Genomic DNA, 6,000 nt, shown 5'->3' with positions numbered 1-6,000 from the left:
CCAAAGTTATTCCAGGAGAGAGGCAGGCCTTGCAGTAGTGAAAAACAAATTTAAAGGTTTTATAATACCAGGATATGTAAAACATAAAGGTACATGCCCATCTTTTTAAATATACTGCACCCTGCCCTTTGGGCTGTCCAGGGCCAACCTTGGGGCTGACTTATATGTATTAGAAAGGACAATTTGGGCCAGGCTAATGATTATGTGTCCAGGTCGAAATGGCAGTTTAAAACTGACCACACAGGCTGCAGCAACAGGCCTGAGATATGTTTAAAGAGCTATTTAAGTGGGTGGCAGAACCAGTGTTGCAGGCCCATGAGTAGCATTTAATTTACAAGGCCTGAGTACATGTAGTATGCTTTATTAGGGACTTAGGAATCAATTAAATATGCCAATTGGGGATAAGCCGATGTTACCACATTTTAAGGAGTGAGTCCATGCACTTCAGCACTTATTAGTCATAAGGACTACGAAAACGATTTCAGCAAAAATAGAGGAGGAAGACAAAACTTTTAACGAAAGAACACCCTATGGCTGACAGGTCTAACAATTGGGCAGTACTGGTGCCTGATTTGTATGACCTGTGTGAGAGTGTGGGTTTATGGAATGCTGCAGTGGGGCTTACTGAGGGGTTCAAGGCTTAGGTCCTTCCTGGTCCTGACAGGCCCAAACTGGTATATGACATCCTTGTCTGCCCTTTGCAGAGGATATCTGGCTGAGAAAGCCCTGGTGACTGGAGAGATAAAGACCAATTAACAAAAGAAAGAGAGAGAGGAAGAAGCATAGCTCGCTCGTTCACCTTCGCCGAGATCTCGGAAGAGAGGTACAAGTAGGTAAACCTGCAGGCGGCTGACCTTGACGCAAGTGCGGTAGTAGGCATTGTCTCCCGCCGGGATCTATGTCACAGAAAATATTCGTCCTCTAGAAATAACAAAATCTGATGGTAAACCCTGTAAGTTATGCACCGCACACACCTATGCATACCTTAGCATGTGTGCATAGTTCACGTGTTCGGGGTTTACTCTGAACCACAGGTGCTGAAGAAAGCCAATCAATTGGAAACTCATTGGCTGAAACATGTAGACCATTGCACTGGTATTATTATTTTCACATATCTTCGAAGAGACATGCAAGATTAATCCTCTCATTCATGTCCAAATAACAATTTTTTAACTCTACCCCAGGGAGCATATGAAAAAAATTGAGTACCCTGGAGGTAGTTTTAACCTTTCACAGTATCCATTACTCACATAAACAATATATAACTACAAAAAAAACAGCTATACTGCAATCAGGCGTCAAAGCACACATAGGAGGCACTTGGGTTCCTGGGTGGGAACCCAATGATGAAGCATGCCACCGACTAGGTTGGTAGGGAAGGGTTCTTCTATATACCAAATTGGTTCCTTGCAAGGTAGACTCCTTTTCAATGAACCTGTTGACTGCTTTATTTAGAGCATAGCTCTGAGCTCGTTCTCTTTGTTGTAGAGATAAAGAGTCATCTTTCAATTGGCTGTACTATGTTAAGAGGGGGTGGAGCTATCTGCTAGCCCAGCAGTATCCATTGGAGTGCTTACCTGACTGTGTTCTGGCTTGTGGACCGCACGTTCATTTTTCTGAGATGAACTGATGAGTAACATATAAGTGGTGGCAGTGTTATGATTTGCAGATGCAGAAAATACCCTTTTACCTTTCAATTTCAATAGAGTGACAAGCCTACTGCTTGCCAGGAATAAAGTCTTTTTCTCCTCACAGAGTGGCTCATGAAAAAGGATACATAGGCATTTACGTCCTTCCTTTAGTCAAAGAAGGAAGCTAGGAGTGGGAAGAATAGACTACACTAAGCTGAGTGGAATGTGGACTCAGATGCAGGTGGAGGAAAGGCGTCAGCTTTCACCAGCCTTCCTATGTATTGTTTCCTTGTTCTGGCCTGGAGTGGACATCTCATGACTAATCGGTTCTGTGGGCCTTTCATGGTGTGAAGTGCTTACTTCAGCACTGATTGTGTGGTGTCACTGTACCTAACGATGTAAAACAAACCGCACCTGCTTCTGCACTTCCCCCCACGTGTGTCAGCCATGGATGGAGGTCCCTAAGAAGCAGCACCACTCACTTTAAGATCCACGAATTCAAATCTGGGCACATGAGGTCTGAGAAGGTGGTATGGTTTCCCCTGCTGAGCTTTCATAATGCAGCTACACTTTCCAAAAGCAAACACTCCTTGCTTTATTGCTGTCATTATGTCTCAGATGTTTCTGTTTTACATTTCCTGTCGTGACCTTGCGCCCCACTGAGGGTTTGGACGTTAACGGATGAAATCAGAGAGTCACAGGGGCTCAATCTGTCCTGAGGCCCACATGCGACATATGAGTACCCCCGATACAGATAGATTTTGCACAAACACTACACTGCACTCAAAACAGTGGCACTTGCAGTCTTCACTTCTAAGCCCGGCGCCGTGCAGAGACTTCAAAGATTTGAACATGTGTGCAAGTGGTCCTCCTGGATGGGAAGAACGCCTACATGTATATGCATTTGTTATTTGTAGAGCGCATCATCATCGCTTGCCGTTTTGAAGATTGCTATTTGTCATTAGTGCACAGTTTTGCTAGTGTTTTCCCATGCCCTGAATTACCCTTGAGCAGGTCATTGATATTTCTAATATTTGTGTTAGGTGTTATCGCACACAATCATGTGTGTACAATGAAGGCTTCTAAATAGTATTTGAGACCCAAATCGAAGCTCTGTGGTCTGATGGGTCACAACCCAGTGTACCCTCCACAGCGTGGTGGAGCACCGCCAACTCTACGCATCACCCTATACTGGCAGGGGTGGCAGAGTTAAGATTTGCATTTGAAGAACAGGTCTTTTTGCATTTCACTGGCAATAGGGTGAGTAGGCTACTGATCTCTCTTGTGTAGAGATCTGTGCAGTTTTCTGTCATCAGGCCCTTGGCTACCTCCAACATGTATAGAGAGAGCACATGTATGTAGGATTGGTTGTGTATGTCGGGTTCAGACTAGATTGCGTGTGCCTTGGTTAACTGTGGACACATGAGGATCCATTATGGATTCTCCCTTTTAACATGATGTACACAACTGAAGCTGGTGGCACCCAACCAGATGGGCAATGTGGATGGCTGGTATGCCTGAATTTGTTGCAATGATTCAGACTCCAAACAGTGGGACGGATAGAAACAGCAGTCTCTTTTGACATGAAGTAGCCTTTTGCAATATCCTTTCCTTTTGCACTTTTCCGATGTTAGCACCATAAGATTTGTCAAGGATGCTGGGAGTCTGGAGACATCAGTCTTCTTAGAAGTGCAAGGTTCGTCCTTTAAGGTTGACAGTGGCCTGCCTTTTGCTCCCTTCTTATAGCCCTCATATCTGATTCTCCTACAAGGCTAACGGCTGCAGGGTGTCAAGCCTTCCCTATCCTTTGTGCTAGTGGTTTGGGATTCTCTCAGTGGAGACTCCAAGCACCACGCCCTTCCAGCCTGCTATTACCTGGAGACAAACATTGTCCCTGATCTGTCTAGAAATGATAGAACCACCTCGATCAAGTCCCAGGACTATGCCTGAGGAATAGACACACTCTGCCTGTGAATGTGGTACAGCACGCATTGACAAAACCAATTGGTTGCAGCTGTAAAAACCATTTGCTTTGCCAATTCTTATTGCTATTCTAGATAGTCACCACAAATGTGTGTACATCCGCATCAGCTATCTCAGAATGGCATTTTGATAAATATTACCGAAACAATGAAAAGATGGCACCTGTGGATGCACACACCCACTGTGATCATCTTTAAAAGTATCCAGTTTTGAGAAAAAAATCATATTCAAATATAGCTGCCATGTACCCGTGGTTGACACCTCTGTATTCGTGAAAATATAATAATCCCATTTGGAGGTGCCCATCGCAAATGCATGTGCACTCACCGACAGCCGACACGCAGGACCATTTTATACTGGTCAAGTGATGCAGTGTCTAAAAAAAGTTGGGTAGAAAAAAGGTTGGGATAAGGAGGGGTAAGAGGACTATGGGGGGAGAAGAGAAAAAAAGACGAGCATGGGAAGGGGAAGCAGGGAGGGGCAGAACATGTTTCCTCCAAGGCAAGGTTTGACAAAAGCAGTGCAACGACTGGAAGGACACCTTGTCTGAGCAGAACCCTGTGAAATCTAAATACTTCTAGGTGGGTCAAACACAAGAATAATTTGGAAAACAGTAAAATAGGGGGTAGGGAAGTGAGTTAGAGAATAGAGGCATTCAATTATGAGCAAGTGGCTGACAACTAGTCCCTCTAAGTATGTGTACTGGAATGGGGAAAAAGTTGTGGCCAATACTCAGCTAAAGCTATCTCTAACCAAGACCTTAAAAGAGGACTGAGAACCCCATTCAGTGTTCAAGGACTTCTAAGTGACTAGCCTAGAGGTACCCTGCAGGGTGTTTGGAAACGTGTCTGAGTACTAGGGCTGGTGTTGCTGGCAGCCAGCTCCCCAATCAACTCATGTGACATTACCTGAAGAGGAAGGCAGGTTCTACGAAGAGAGATGAAGATCTGCTTTTGAAAGGAGTATACTTGTTGCGCAAGTTACGACTTTGGCATAACTCTACAAGGGGTGCTTTCCCAACCAGGGGTGGCAAAGGTGAGCTTGGTTCATTGCACCATGATACATGTGAAAGAAAATTTATGGTAGCCCTGCAAACACTACTCAATCTGTAATTGATATACATTTTCTTATTTTTGGTAACTAACATTACCATAAAGGGATCAGGGACACCTTGAAAACAACAACAAACTTTTTTAGTTATTCACAGTATCAAACACATTGTACTAAGAAGAGTTAACACTGTTATGTTAAAAGTATTTGTTACTACAGGAACTATCTGTTTCTTAGGACATTTAAAAAACTACACAGAATATTATAAACACAGCAACTAGATACGTTCCAAGTAACAACTACAAGAGGAACATTTCCAGCATTCTTAAAATGTTATTTAAAATGTTATCTAGACCCTAATGCCTATTTTTTTTCGCTATACTATGAGAGCATGAAAGGCAGAGCAACTTGCAGTCTAGAGATTCTTAGGGAAAAATGCGCAATACATACCATGTTGACAGCAAAAGCTGTTTTGATCAGCTGAGGTGTGAAGACAGTGTTCCTTGCAAAGGGCAACAACCACTGCAGTAGGAGTCATTTGGTCTTCCTCCAGGATGTGGCTTATTGGTTACAGGAGAGATGTATCATCCACGATGTGTGAAGTGAGCTGGCATTAGGTGAGACCATCTATGGCAGAAACTTGGGCGATAATCTGGGCAAATGACCTCTGCTTACAAGTGATCATGTGAGAGTCCTTATATCTTAATTGAAATTTCTGACATAAGTGTACGAATGTCTGACATAGATTATGTGCATCAAGGTATGCGTTTCAAACGTCTCCTTATGGACATATAAGGCTAACAGATTTCAATTCAGACTACATTATTTTAGTTACACGTCTGTATGTGTTCTTAGTAAACCTTGACATGATTTGGAGAAAACATTTGACCCAGACGAATGCCCCTTAAATGTTGTATCTATGTAATTAATCAAAAAACATGACAGTATCACAGTTCTTAGAAAGATAAGGTCTGGCAACATCTGCATTGAAAGGCTGACATGACAATGATTCTGCATTAATCAGGGACTATAGCGGTGTCTATAGTCTAAGTTGAGGAAGATGGTGATCTCCAGGGACGAAGATGGGGCTGCGGCCTACATAAGATGGAGTCGGACCTTAAGAACTTTACATCATACTGTGATCTGCTGAGTGAGGAGTACAAAACAGGTGTCTGCTGGAGAAGCCCAGCAGTAACTGCCTGAAGAAGTAGATTGACCTCAAAACCGTGAGTTTGTGTCCCCAATTTCACCAAACTGAACTGGGCCTTCAGGTTTCCTTGGCCCTTCCCCATCTCCTATAAGATTTCAGTGGGACTGGCGATGGGGATTGATTACC

This window comes from Lissotriton helveticus, chromosome 4_1 (genome assembly GCF_964261635.1).
Source record: "Lissotriton helveticus chromosome 4_1, aLisHel1.1, whole genome shotgun sequence".
Classification (NCBI taxonomy): Eukaryota; Metazoa; Chordata; class Amphibia; order Caudata; family Salamandridae; genus Lissotriton; species Lissotriton helveticus.
Note: the sequence above shows the minus strand (reverse complement) of the source record.